Genomic DNA, 16,073 nt, shown 5'->3' with positions numbered 1-16,073 from the left:
GGAAGTAGAAAATTAGAGCTTATCCAGGTCTTTATGTCTTTAAGACATTCCTGCAGTTTAACTAACTGATGTGTGTTATCTGGCTTAATGGATAGATAAAGTTGTGTGTCATCTGCATAGCAGTGAAAATGTATGGTATGCCTTCTAATGATATTGTCTAAGGGAAGCATGTATAATGTAAACAGAATTGGTCCTAGCACTGACTCCTGGAACTCCATAACTGACCTCAGCATGTGAAGAGGACTCTCCTTTACATGAACAAATTGGAGTCTATTAGATAGATATGATACAAACCACTGCAGCACAGTACCTGTAATAGCTACAGCGTGCTCTAATTGCTGTAATAGAATATTTTGGTCGACCGTATTGAACGCTGCACTGAGGTCTAGCAGGACGAGCACAGAGATGAGTCCACTGTCAGAGGCCATAAGAACATCATTCGTAACCTTCACTAAAGCTGTTTCTGTGCTGTGATGAGCTCTGAAACCTGACTGAAACTCTTCAGATAAGCCATTCCTCTGCAGATGATCTGTTAGCTGTTTGACAACTACTCTTTCAAGGATTTTTGATATGAAAGGAAGGTTGGAGATTGGCCTAAGACAGCCGAGTAAAGTGATGCCTGTTTAAGTAATGTTTTAATTACTGAGACCTTAGCCTGTGGTACATAGCCTGTTAAATGAAGCATTAATCAATGGTGAAACATTCTTGTAGAAACTATGTTTAAAAGAGAGCTTTATGGTTATGCAAGAAATTATTGAAGTTAGTTTGGAGAGAGTAAGGGAGAAAGAGTCAAAGTAAGTCAGCAGTAATTAGAGTACTTAATGACACAACTGTGTGATGGCTGTGAATATATTGTTGTATGTCTTCTCTTCGATTTTGTGTCTTTTGTTTTTTGGTAGTTTTCCAACTATTTGCTGTGACTTTTCATCATTATTACTAGTTTAGCATCTTTTTGCCATTGTTTTGCATAACTGTGATAGTTGTGTCTGTTTGTTATTGTTTTCTGCCCTTTCTAGTTGATGCTGTTGTGCATCATTTTGCACGAGTTTTTCTCCTTTTCTGTTTTTAGTTTGTGCATCGACTTTAGTCTTTGCTTCTTTTGTAACTGTTTTTACATGTCGGTTTTTAACAGATCTTCCCTCTTTTTTTCCTTTTCATTTTTCTTTGTTTTTTTGTGGATATTTTGCCTGTTTTTGATTGTTTTGCACTCTTACTGACAGATGTTGTTTTGAATCTTGTAGTGTTTGTTTGTGTGGGTGTGTGTTCCTGCCTTTCTGCGATCGCTTGAATCAGAAAAAACATCAACAATGAAGCCAAAAAAAGAAGAAAAAAAAAACACACACCACACATTCTAGGGGGACTTGATAATGCCCCTGATAATATACCTTCCTTGAACTATTACTTTAATGATTCTAAACTGTTTCCTCGTTTTGTTTGATTCCTGCTTTAAATAACCCAGTTGATTGTATCAGCTGCCTCACTGTGGCACCAACATATGCATCGCATGCTCTGTGCATCCATTAAGAGCAGGGACCTAATGGTTGTGTTTGCTGTATAGCTTCCTGTTGCTCAGGCTTATCTGTGTTGGGCAGAAAAACACCAGTCAGGGTCCGCAGACCTGAAATAGACGTTCAGGGTCTCTAAATATTTATGCGACAAGTCCACAAGGACACAGAGGGTTAACCAAACTTTCTCCCTTCTTTTCTCACCTTGAGATTTAACGAAAAATTGAACCAGCTCAAAGACCTCACTGCCTTTGGTTTCAGTTGAAATGTATTATTAAGCTGATTGTGGAGCAATAAAGGTTATTGAAACGTCTGCCTCACTTTGGTCGTCCTAAAAGATTCTTGCGGAAAAGACATACTTGAGATTTCATCAAATCTCAAGAGCTTAACCTTCAATGTCAGCTTGAACCAGTGTCTCTGTGGCTGAGTGCAGAAACTCCACATGGAGAGGACGAGATGTATACATATACACATACATATATATATATATATATATACACATACATATATAAAAAAACACCCAGCACGCCCCTGCGGGCGGTTTATCCTTCAAGCTCGGGTCCTCTACCAGAGGCCTGGGAGCTTGAGGGTCCTGCGCAGTATCTTAGCTGTTCCCAGGACTGCGCTCTTCTGGACAGAGATCTCCGATGTTGTTCCCGGGATCTGCTGGAGCCACTCGCCTAGCTTGGGAGTCACCGCACCTAGTACTCCGATTACCACGGGGACCACCGTTACCTTCACCCTCCACATCCTCTCAAGCTCTTCTCTGAGCCCTTGGTATTTCTCCAGCTTCTCGTGTTCCTTCTTCCTGATATTACTGTCATTCGGAACCGCTACATCGATCACTACAGCCGTCTTCTTCTGTTTGTCTACCACCACTATGTCCGGTTGGTTAGCCACCACCATTTTGTCCGTCTGCATCTGGAAGTCCCACAGGATCTTAGCTCGGTCATTCTCCATCACCCTTGGGGGCATCTCCCATTTTGACCTTGGGACTTCCAGGTTATACTCGGCACAGATGTTCCTGTACACTATGCCGGCCACTTGGTTATGGCGTTCCATGTATGCCTTGCCTGCTAGCATCTTGCACCCTGCTGTTATGTGCTGGATTGTCTCTGGGGCATCTTTACACAGCCTGCACCTGGGGTCTTGCCTGGTGTGATAGACCCCAGCCTCTATGGATCTTGTACTCAGAGCTTGTTCTTGTGCTGCTATGATTAGTGCCTCTGTGCTGTCTTTCAGTCCAGCTTTGTCCAGCCACTGGTAGGATTTCTGTATATCAGCCACCTCCTCTATCTGCCGGTGGTACATACCGTGCAGGGGCCTGTCCTTCCATGATGGTTCCTCGCCTTCCTCCTCTTTCTTGGGTTTCTGCTGCCTGAGGTATTCACTGAGCACACTGTCAGTTGGGGCCATCTTCGTGATGTATTCGTGGATGTTTCTTGTCTCATCCTGGACTGTGGTGCTGACACTCACCAGTCCCCGGCCCCCTTCCTTCCGCTTAGCGTACAGCCTCAGGGTGCTGGACTTGGGGTGAAACCCTCCATGCATGGTAAGGAGCTTTCTTGTCTTGATGTCAGTGGCTTCTATCTCCTCCTTTGGCCAGCCTATTACCCCAGCAGGGTACCTGATCACGGGCAGGGCGTAGGTGTTGATGGCCCGGATCTTGTTCTTACCGTTCAGCTGACTCCTCAGGACTTGCCTGACCCTCTGCAGGTACTTGGTGGTTGCAGCTTTCCTAGCGGCCTCTTCATCGTTCCCATTCGCCTGTGGGATCCCCAGGTACTTGTAACTGTCCTCTATGTCTGCAATGTTGCCTTCTGGTAGTTCGATCCCCTCAGTTCTGACTACCTTCCCTCTCTTTGTTACCATCCGACTACACTTCTCCAGCCCGAATGACATTCCAATGTCATTGCTGTATAGCCTGGTAGTGTGTATCAGTGAATCGATGTCTCGTTCACTCTTGGCATACAGCTTGATGTCATCCATGTACAGGAGGTGGCTGACAACCGCTCCGTTCCGTAGTCGGTATCCGTAGCCAGTCTTGTTAATGATCTCACTGAGGGGGTTCAGGCCTATGCAGAACAGCAGTGGGGACAGAGCATCTCCTTGGTAGATCCCGCACTTGATGGTGACTTGTGCTATGGGCTTGGAGTTGGCCTCTAGTGTTGTGTGCCACATTCCCATTGAGTTCCTGATGAAGGCTCTTAGGGTCCTGTTGATCTTGTACAGTTCTAGGCATTCCAGTATCCAGCTGTGGGGCATTGAGTCATAGGCCTTCTTGTAATCAATCCAGGCTGTGCACAGGTTGGTCAGTCTGGTCTTGCAGTCTCGGCTGACTGTTCTGTCTACCAGTAGCTGGTGTTTTGCGCCTCTGGTATTCTTGCCAATCCCTTTCTGTGCCCCGCTCATGTATTGACCCATGTGCCTGTTCATCTTAGCCGATATGATGCCTGACAGGAGCTTCCATGTAGTACTGAGGCAGGTTATTGGTCGGTAGTTGGATGGGACCGGTCCCTTCTTGGGGTCCTTGGGGATCAGGACCGTCCGACCTTCGGTTAGCCATTCCGGGTGTCTCTCGTTAACTAGCAGCTGGTTCATTTGTGCTGCCAGACGCTCGTGGAGTGCAGTCAGCTTCTTCAGCCAGTAGGCGTGAACCATGTCGGGCCCTGGTGCTGTCCAACTCTTCATACTGGAGACCCTTTCTTGGATATCTGCCACTGTGATGGTTACTGGACCCTGTTCAGTGAGGTCGCTATGGTCTGCCCTCAGATCCACTAGCCACTGAGCATTGCCATTATGGGTTGCGTCCTTCTCCCATATGCTCTTCCAGTATTGCTCCGTCTCCAGCCTTGGTGGTGCTGTTCTGTTATTGTTCCCTTGCCACTGAGAGTACACCTTTGCTGGTTCTGTGGAGAACAGCTGGTTTATTCTCCTGCCTTCTATCTCTCTGGTGTACCTCCTCAAGTGGCTGGCCAAGGCTGTGAGTCTTTGCTTGGCAGTTTCCAAGGCCTCAGGTATGGACAGCTTGCTGTATTTCTTATGCACCTTCTTTGTCGCGCCTTTCTGCAACTCCGTTAGTTGGCTAACCTCCCTTCGTGCTACTTTGATCTTGCCCTCTAGCCTCCTTCTCCATGGAGGGTACTGCCCCTTGTGGCTGTTCAACTTGTAGCCAAGCATCTCACTGATCACTGCTGCCGTATTGTAGATCAGCTTGTTAGTGTCGGTAATCGTGGTTGTAGGTATCATCCGTAGTGCTGCATTAACATCATCTAGCAGACCTTCTGAGGGTTAATCTCTTCACGTAATCTTGGTAACCGGCTAGGGGGGGGTCCAGGTTTCAAGCTTGGCCATGATCCTATCTTTCAGGTCAGTTCCTCTCGCACTCAACGATCCTTCTCCTATCGCACTTGGGGCTATGTACCCAATCTCGGGTGGGGGTGATGATATCTCCCCCCTGACCTGGCGTCCTGACTCCTCCTTGCCGTAGCATTTATGTTGTACCTCGTCAATCTCTAGCTGTGAGAGCAGTCCCTTCTTTCGAATGTTGGAACACTGAGCTACTAGTTGTTTCGCCGTCATTGTGGATGTTGGGTATCGAAGAATCCATAGGTCCCTCATCCTATTCATGTAACCCCTTCCGCCAGGGTTACTTGCGTAGTAGCATTCCAACAACGCCCTGTTTTCATCTCTTGCCCACCGATGCCTTCTTGTTCCAGTAGCCCACTTGTCGTCAGGGTGCCCTGGTTCCTCAACACCTGACGCGGACCTTGTTGATCCGGGCGACGTCCGAGCCGGCATGCCTTCATATTTATCTGTCTCGCTCATGTCTGCGGTAGGCTCACTTTAGCATAGGGGGTCTAGCCTTAGGACCCTTACTGGATACAGACGCCCCAGGCAGGAATCAAACTTGCGATCTTCTGCTCCAAAGGCATGTAGTCTAACCACTACGCTATCCAGCTGCTGGATTGGAGGTTCCACTGAGACAAACACACACACACACATTATATATATATATATATATATATATATATATATATATACATATATATATATATATATATATAAACAGCTTTAGTGAAGGTTACGAATGATGTTCTTATGGCCTCTGACAGTGGACTCATCTCTGTGCTCGTCCTGCTAGACCTCAGTGCAGCGTTCAATACGGTCGACCAAAATATTCTATTACAGCAATTAGAGCACGCTGTAGCTATTACAGGTACTGTGCTGCAGTGGTTTGTATCATATCTATCTAATAGACTCCAATTTGTTCATGTAAAGGAGAGTCCTCTTCACATGCTGAGGTCAGTTATGGAGTTCCAGGAGTCAGTGCTAGGACCAATATATATATGTATATATATATATATATATATATATATATATATATATAATGTGTGTGTGTGTGTTTGTGTGTTAATGAATGGAGTGAATGGAGCCCATTTTTATGCAGGTGAGATGGCTGCTCATTTCCTTTTTCACAAAGCCACTGATGTTTTATGTGACCTGCCATTGTAAGCTGCTTAACTCCTGCACAGATCCTGCACACACAATTCACTGACTCGGTCCACTCATTGTTCTTTCTCTTATATGGCAGCTTTTAAAGTATTTTGTTGTGAGATAACCTCTCTGACACCACTTCCCTCTGGTGTTCTACAGTCAGTGCAGAAAACAACATAAAAATCGGAACCTTTCTTCTTTTCTTTTTTTTTACCTTGAATACTCCCGCCTACACACAAGCCCTAACGTGAGCTGTGCAAAGAGGAAAATGAACAATTAATTTCAGAACAGAAGCAAGGACACCAAAGGCGACAGAGAGAGCGAGAGTTACTGAGAAACCGAGTCGCCCTCGGCCATCAAGTACACCACACTCCCACCAGTCGCTTTAGAAAAGCTTTCCAGCCACAATTATCCTGTTTCTGCAGTCAGAGAGCTGAACTATAATCCTTTACTTTAGATTATTTGTGAAGAAAAATCATTAAGTTTGGTAAAAGCAAGATTAGAAAATTATCTAAAGACTATAAATTAGGATAATACAGAATTTCTTTTTTATGTTTAGAGGCCAGACGAAGGCCAAGTCTTTTTTCTCAGCCAAGTTCAGGTTGTAATTGTTGCTTTTTAAACAAATTGCTGACCAGAAGGTAACAGAGAAAGAGAATCTTAATGGGCTTAAATGAGCTTTAAAGCTGCTGGATGTTATTTACAAGCTGCTTCCTGTCAAGACGCCCTCACCATCTCTACTTCTACAAGTCTCGGCATCATGTTCATGTCTTCAGGTTACTAAGTAACCTTTTTTTTTAACATGCATCCAATCTTTTACTGTCCTGTGCTGCCCCCCTGGCAGGCTGGGGTTGAAGAAGGGGGTACAGGAAGGGAATTATACGGCTCAGTCTCCACGAGGAGGTGTGTGATGGACACGAGAATCTGTCTATTGGCCAAATCCAGCTATTTATCCTCTCGAGGATATTCAAGGGCGCTTGGGTCTTTGCCCAACCAGTCTACACATTCTTTGTGGACATTCATTCCTTGGGGCATCATATGGGCGGGTACTCTGGGAATATGAGCTATTTGGCCTGTTGTCAGAGTGCCATGAAAAAATATTTGCTTCCTGATTTCTTAGTTTTGTGCATATTTGTCAAATTTACATAAATTATAGTGTCTGACAAAGATAGCCTGAATAAATACAAAATGCAGTTTTTAAATTATGATTTACTCTATTAGGAGGAAATAAGTTATCCAAACCTTCCTCGTCCTCTTCAGATCGTCATCATTGACATGGAGTTTCTGTATCTCAGGGTCTTATTCAGGGAGAGGGGCTGACAGATGGATCAGAGGGATGGTGAAGCTGTGATGGACTGCTGTGCTAAAGAGAGACCTAAGTAAGTAAGTAAGGTTGTGACTCACCTCCTAGTCAGCTCGTCTTTTAAAACTTAAATCTCGTTTCTTCTTTCATGCAGGAATAAAAATCAGGTTTTTATTCTTCTGTGGTTTGAATTTTCTTCATTTGGATAAACATGCACACACACACACATACACACAGAGCTCGGTCCAAACCCCTGGTACTGATTAAGACGTTAATGTCCACTTTGGAGAAGCCGCAGGGATTTCTGTGACGGATCAGCATAAATTCCTTTAACTCCTTCACTCACGCTCCCGGATTACCTGATCTGACATAATCCGAGGTTTATTACAGTCGCTCTGACTCAGTCATCAAACAGCGACGGCCTCAGGGAAACGTTGCAGTTTACATCTGCTGCACACCCTGTGCCAACAGAGACAGAATAATCAGAGGCGGTCATCATCATAAAGATTCACAGGTTGAGAAAAATGATTCCTGCTTAGCTTATCATAAAGACAGCTAGGCTCATCACAGGGTTTGTTTCATGACCGAGAGCCCTGATAATTGTCCCTGACCTAAGTCGTCTCACTGATGTCCAGCATGCTCGTTAAAAATTGCTGCTCGACCTTCACTACACAGTTAAGAGGACATTATGGACTGACTGACCTGCTACCTATATTACATGCCATCATTAATACTCCTGGATAAATCTTACCCTGAATGATTTCACAGTGACTGGAGGAAAAACAATATATAAATTAATAAGAGGGCAGTTATTTCCCTCACACACAGTAGAAATAACTTCCTTTCAGTCTTCACCCACAGTTTCTGCAGTTCTCCTCAAGTGTATCCGATATAAATCTGGATTATTTGCTTGCATAGCCAATAGAGATCATGCGGAGAGCATCGGAGCAGACACACCACAGCAGTGATGGGAGGGGGGTCTACATAGGGCGGCAAAGCTGCTGCTGTGTAGGCAGAAATTGCGAAATCATCTGAATGAAGAAAGAGTTAGTGGAATGAGCTGAGACGAGGGGTAGTTTCTACACTTATCTGGGGTTGAGTCACGGAGGCAGCAGCCTAAGCAGAGAAGCTCAGACCTCCCTGTCCTGAGCTACCTCCTCCACCTCATCCAAGAGAACATCGATGCCTGCCAGGCCAGCTGAGAGATGTAATCTCTCCTGGGTCTACTCTATGGTCTAATCCTAGTAGGATGTGCCCAGAATTTTTCACCTGGGAGGCATCCTAATCAGATGTCTCAACCACCTCAGCTTGTTTTTGAAGTAGAGGAACAGTCATTCAGGAGGATGTCTGCCCCGAGATCCTGCCAAATGACTGAACTCCTCACCCTATTTCAAAGAGCTGCAGCTACTCTTTGGCCTGTGTCTACAACCTCATTCCTCAGTTCCTACCTGGAGCTCATGAGGACTCCGGTACCTGCTGGGCATGCTGGTACTGGAGTCCCACAGGCTAACCAAGTCCAATAGGACTCCTTAAACCCCACTGCTCCCTTCATCTTCACTAATCCTTTGAAATAAATGGTAAAACATTCACCAGAAAAAACATACAAGCTCATGTAATTGTGATGTTTGAACTATGATCACATGAAGGACGGTGTGCGGCGCGTTAGTTAAATTTTTGCTTTGCAGCAACCTCATCAGTTCTCTAAATGCTTTGGTGCTTCCTTTATAATCGTCTTTAACAGAGGAGACACTAAAGCATCGTTTATGAAAGGAGAGTAGATAATGAGGTCCCAACAATTAACATGAAAGACCACTACACTGATCGTGTGAGCGGTAATGAAAAGCCATAACCTGCTGATGTGTTCTGAACTTTAAACCTGCTGATGAACGTCACAGTGCTGTAATTAAATCTGCTTCTTATGAACACAGATCTATACAGTATACGTATATAAAGCTCCATAAATAAACACTATGCTATATGAAACCAATCAAAGTGAATTTAACATTCGCCCTAATTGAGTTTGCATCGGTTCATTAGTTTGGGATTATTGTCAGTATTATTTAATTTGACCACAGTCATGGAAAGCTTTAATAAAGGAAAACACGAGTGGACAGGATATGCAAGTCATCTCCGTGTGGTGAGCATTTTTGTTTTACTTTATAAGTCACTGCCTTAGTAAGTTATATTTTTGATATTTATGCTTTTATATGGCTTGTGTGAAGCAACACAGTCAGAAAACAAAGTTTCTAAGAGGAGCTTTTTGTTATTCCCCTTCAATGTGAACAATATCTGATTATTAAACAGTCTATGTAAGTGCAGTCGTCTTCTCTATGTAAGAATTCTCCTTCACATGTTTACCTCATGACATAAAGTCAACAAAGATAATACAGTACATAAAGCAAAAACAGAGTTTAAATGATTCTAATGCATTTGAAATTGAATATTAGGTATGACCAATTTCATTCTTCAGAACTCTGCAGAAGATTTCTGTAATTTTTTAAAATAGTCTTCAGTAATAGTTCTTCATGGGTCTTGAAGGACATTCAAAGCTTTTCTTTGGGTGTTTGCTACCTTCTGTTTTGTTCTCTGTTGAGGTCTGGGCTCTGGGGAGTCCAGTCCATGACTGATAGTGTTGTTCTATCCAGATTTGCTTTCACTGCATCGGCAGTGTGTTTGGGATATTTGCCATACTGAAAAATAAACTGTTGCCAAACAGATGCCAGGTGGATGCAGATCTTTTTTTTTTTTTGACTGACACTTCTTCTTTTGTCCAATTTCCTCAAAATTTTAAGGGCACACTGCACATCATTCTGAGATGATGTTTTTAGCTTAAAGTTCTTTGTCCTTGTTCCTGAAAAAAATAACATTTTATGTCTGTCAGTCTGTGCTATCTTTCATTTTTCATACATTCAACTAAAGAAATGGGAACAAATGATGGGTGTTTGTGACGCAGAGTGCTTAAAGATTATGTTGTATGTTATGTGAATCATTCCTCTGAATGGTCAGGTACAAGGACTGGACTGAAGTGAGTGACAAAGCAGCTGCTGTCAAAACAAGAACTTTGAAAGACCTTCAGAAAGCCCAGAGAACTACTGCTTAAGACCACTTTAAGAAGAAAGTCTGGCTCCGTTAGAAACACAATATAAAGAAATCAGGGATGGCTCAAGACTTTTGCACAGTACCATAAATATTCACAAAGAAAAAGAAAAATGATTGGAGTCCAGAGTGAAGGATGACAAGGACACGATCAATGAACTTGTCAACATGAAAGTCAACTGCATGGGGACTTTTCTTTCCAGCAAAATCCAAAAGTTCACTGACAAAAAACAACAACAGAATTCCTGAACTCCAGCCGGACATCTGTCTAAACACATTTATTCAAAATTTCAGAAACAAAATATCTGAGATTGCCATTAGAGCGCCGTTTGGAAGTCCTGATCACATTTTCCTGCTGATCTTAATCCAGGTGTTGAGTTTCTGCAAACCAGAGTTCAGTTCAGTGTTTATTGCTGTTTGCCTCTGCCTTCACATCGCAGCTGCAAAACAAACTGAGACTGTCTGAATCAGAACATATGTTCTGGATTGTAATGAGTGCAGGGAGGGGAAACTTAACAGTGAGTGAAATTTCAAAATAAGAGCAGAAGCAGAGGAGGTAGTCTGTTAGTAAATTATGTGGGTATGCTGTTGGGTATGGAAACAAATAATAAGAAGCAAGATGATGACAGACACTTACAGAGGGGTTTTCTTCAGATGAGAAACATTTATGCCCATGAGACTGAATTTCCTGATGGCTTTGTTTTCACAGCAGAGAGAAGGTGTTAATGATGCTGTACGACTGAGCAGCTGCTTAAAATTACACCAGGATGACTTCAAACTGACCTGTTAACACCTCAGTTAACGGTTTTTATTCCCTGTTCACACCAGATTACAACCCCCCCCCAAACCAGATAATTAAAAAGGATTCATTCAATAAAAACAAAACACTCTGCAGTTTGTGAAACACTCACAACCTCTGACCTGTTTTTCACCATTTGTATCAGTGTATAATAAAAGGAATACCATCCAGTTTTAAAGGATAAATAAGTCCACATTCAGACGCGAATTTTTTATTCTTAATTTTAAAATTAAAAATAATAATAATTTTTTTAAAAAACAGGCTTGGGTAGGTTTAGAAAAAAAAATCAGGACACTTCTGATTTCAGGACACACTTCACGACACTTATTCTTAGGGAAAATAAAACAGGAGAAGCCTTTAATGGCTGAAGTAAAAATAAAAATAATAAAATCCAAGAACAAAAATGTAAAACAAACAAAACAAAAAACCCTGCAGAATCAGACAAAGGCAGAGACAGGACTCAAGACATGAACAGAGCAGAACAGAGGAGGGCAAGCTACTAGCTGAATGGTTGTGAAACTTTCAACTTGAAAGATTCACCTTCAAAGTAAAATATGAACTTCAGTGCTTTAGCCAACATGTTTCAAAACTTTTACTTTGAAAGCCTCTGTTTCAGGTTTTCACACTTTCACTCTTAGAGTGAAGCTGGTGAGTGTTTGCAGACATGTCAGCATCTTTTATGCAAGGTAGAGATGACTGAGGCAGTCTTCGCAAGTAGCTATTTGGCAACTAGTTGGGCAATACACATTTTTCCTTAGCGACCATTTGCCAGATGCTCTCTATGGTCATGTGACTGTACAGTGTCACACGTCCAAAAACCTGAATAATGATGACATCAGACATGTTAAGTTCACCACGTAACAACAAAACAAAACGTGCTTAATGAAACAGAAAAATGCAGTAATGCTGGTTTTTGTTTAGAGACTTTTGCGCATCAAAAGTCACATTTTCTGAGTTGTCAAATGGTGAACATGCAAAGAAGATTACTACTTTTATTTCCTCTTACTTTAAGGCATGGTATGCTCTTTGTGCTGTTTGGACTTGGAGACTGGTTTCGCTTTTGAGCCCAGTTTTCAGCCTGCATTTGGCACCATTAAAAGAAGGTCAGTCAAGCTGCCGGCAGCTCCTGTTTGCACTGAACTCATGAGTGTACAGACAACTGCCACTGGATTACTGGGATACTGCAGAAAAATATAAAACACGCCATTTCTCAGGGCAGGTTCTGCACAGTCCTGCCGTGATTTCTGAGCATTACTAAGGCTTTTTCTAGGGTGAATTTGACGGGATTCGAATGTGTTAAAACTCCTAGAATTACTTTAATTTTTGACTCAAACATCTCATTTTTTTTTTCACCTCCACTTCACCTACTTTTAAATCTCATAAATAATGGTGCTGTAACAAGAAATACGTAAATTAAAACAGGAACCTGGCTCTGTAAGAAGACTCAGTGACTGTCAACCTTCATTATTAGTGACAAAGAAGAGAAATGCTCACACTTTCCCCTTCTGGATCTCCACAAGTCTGCACAATATGGGGACAGGGACTGAATCCAGGGTAACCACATGTCTTTTGTCTCAGATATGTTCCCCATTAAGCTTAGATTTATTTTTTTTTAAGTGTGGTTAAAAGTTTTCAGAGCATGACAGAGAGAGGGTTGGAGAGCACTTTGGTTGTATGAAGATCAGTATGTGTCCACATGACCCCGTTTAGCCCTCTGATGTTCCAGATGTAAACACCCCGTGCCACATTCCTGCTCTAATGCTCTGGTTTTTATGTCATAAATACACAAGACATCACAAGCAAAGAGTTGTAGGAAAAGATCAAACAAAAGAATGATTTACACCAACCCAGCTGGGATGCACTTTAAAGAGGCATATATGAGTGATTAGTCACAGTAGTAAAAGCTCCCTAAAAACTCAAAGATGCCTGACACCCCTCATCAACAGCCTTTGTGTTATAACTATAAATTTAGGAAGGAAATATTAGAAAGGAAAAAATCGGTTACAAAACAAGCCGTTTCATAACAGCTGAAAAATATGTTAATTACTGTGAATAATAGTGTAATAAGAGCCAAGGTTTAAACCTGGAACAGCCGCAACCTCCTTTATCCAGCTGTTACATGTGGATAACTAGAAGTTTCCAAACTATTCAAGACACATAAATCCTCCTGTTATCCGGGGTCTGCTCCAGAGTATCCTCTTAGTTAGAATACCTCACCTAGGAGAGGTATCCTGGTCAGATGCCCGAACAACTGGCCCCTTCTGATGTGGAGGAGTAACTGTCCTACTCTTTGAGGGAGAGGACAGACACCAGTTAGAGGAAACTAATTTCTGCCACTTGTATCCTCAGTCTCTTTATTCCGGTGCAACTTCCTAGCTGAGGGCAGGAATATAAATTAACCAGTAAAGTTTTCTTACCCACAACAAACCAGCGAAGTCTACATCAACCTTTCTGTCAGTGAACATGACCCTTGAATGCACCTTTTCCATGGGTTCACACTAGAAGGTAGTAATGCCCTGCCATTAGTGTTCCACTATCAGGGCAAAAGCTAAGCTGTTCCTCCTGAATTAACACTTCGACTGACTGGCGGACTCCTCTCTCCAGTACCCTGGCTTAGACCTTATTAGGAAGGCTAAAACCCAAGTGGCTACGTAGACCTTGTTCATGCAGTTTTGCAGAGGCACATCAATCGAGACTACGTAACAACAACCTGTGCTTTAAGAAACTCTGAATGGATCTCGTCCATCTGGTCCGGACACTGAAGAGTGATTTTGTCCTCTGCTTCGTGTCACTGTTCTGAGATACTCCAAGTAATCCTTACACTTCCCAATGATGTCCCCAGTTAAGATCAGTAGCACTGCTTCTCACTCCTGAGTCGTTGGGTTGGTTTGGTTTGCCAGGTCTTGCTAATTCGTTCACCAACCCCCACAAACTACTTAGCTTTTACTTCAGCAACCGTGCATGAAAGAATAAAAACAGATACTAACCACCAGATCATCAAAGGTTAGGTTAGGTTTTGGTCTCTCACACAAATTTAAAACAGAAAACGAAAATACAATATCAAAATATATATGACTTCATTCTAGTTTGTGAAAGTTTTTCCTATTTAGCATGAGGCTAAAACAAAACCCAAACCTCACTCTGGTCAGGTCAAAGCAGTGGACATGTTAATAGCAGTTATTTATCTACACATCCAGCACATATCCAGCACACAGCAGCACAATAAACATAAAAAGTCACTTTTTGCTCAGTTTTTGGTCCACCACTAATAAGTCTGACTCTCTCACTCTTTCCTTTTGTTTTTACATGTGGATATACAGGTTATCCTTACATACCTCCTCCTATGAAAACGAAGATGTTAACTAAAACAAACAAAACAATAAAATCCTCATTATCACTGATTATTTTTCATCCAAATGAAGAGTCTGAAGGGTCTCTGGGGACTTTTGAAAGGCTTCAAATTGGATTTGTTGAGGAAACCTGATATAATAAGGAGATAACATGAGTGGCAAACAGTAACTGTTGTGAGTACTTTCTGTCCATTGTCTTTGTTCACTTTGTGTTTGGTTTCTTAAGTCTGGTATATAGAATAAATATTGCTCTATCAGTACATTAAAGCAGAATTATTTCAGGACGAATGGCTAACAGGCCCCCCCAGACTTCTTCCTCCTCATCCTCTGTCTTACTGTGCTAACACTTATTGAAAACAACGAGCTCTTCTCCCACATTCCAGCATTTTATCCAGAACAGGGATTACTGGGGTTAGTGTGAGCGTGTCAGTGTGAAATCAGCGAAACCAAAAAACACACATCTCCAATCTGACAGAGAGAAGAAGTTTCCAGCTCAGCTATGAACAAAATAAACACGCCCTTATTTTACACTGAGCTCAATGTGTTTCTGTTGGATAGATACAAGTTCAGGGTTTGAGGAAAACGCTATTGGATAGAATCCGGTGAAATTCAGAAAACTGTGACCTCAGCTGGGTGAATTTTATTAACGCTGGTGATTATTTGCTCTTGTTTTACTCTGGCGCCATCACTGGGGTAAAATTTCATGTCCACAGCTTCAGTTTGTAACATAAACCTACAAATGTAGCAGTGCTGCTATATTACTTTATATTACTGCTGATTAGTCTGCAAACAGCTGGGCAGACACATACAGAAAAATGCAAGGTATAAATACTGATAGACTGCCTGTCCTTCTTATAGCAAATACCTTTTGTCCTAGTTTTCAACAAGGTGATCCGAACTGATTGGGCATTTCTTAAAGCGTATTTATATAGTGATATAATTTCAGAAATTCAGCGGTACATGCTTTTCACCAGCATCTTATGTTTTTGGAGCTAACTGTGACCATATTTGGTGAAATGCAATGAGAGAGCAGAATAGTGATAATATGCATTTAAAAAAGAAATATTTTTCTTTCTTTTTTAAAAAAAAAACTCGCACTGCCACTGGGGTTGTGATTATTTCTTAGGTCCGTCTATCCTCTTACTGCCACTGGGTTGTATTGAACCTTGGTGTGATGTTTACCTGTGCTTTTAAACTTGTCATATATAGATTAGCTCTGTTGCTACGGCGAGCTTTTTCAATTAAGGCTGTTGAGGAAAGTGAAGGTCTACCTTCCTCTCATGACTCTGAGAGAGCAGCTCACACCATTATTACCTCTCTATTAGACTGCTGTAATTCTTTGTACACTGGCCTCGATCTCTCATTACCTGCAAACTGTACAAAGTGCAGCAGCTCGCCTTTTGACAGGAAAGAAATGCTGTAATCTCAGTCCATCTCATGATGTTTTTAAGCATCTCAATGGTTTGGCGCCATCCTGCTAGACCAAACTCGTACATTGTTACACTCCCACCAGAGCCCTGAGG

This window comes from Oreochromis niloticus, linkage group LG17 (assembly GCF_001858045.2).
Source record: "Oreochromis niloticus isolate F11D_XX linkage group LG17, O_niloticus_UMD_NMBU, whole genome shotgun sequence".
Taxonomy (NCBI): Eukaryota; Metazoa; Chordata; class Actinopteri; order Cichliformes; family Cichlidae; genus Oreochromis; species Oreochromis niloticus.
Note: the sequence above shows the minus strand (reverse complement) of the source record.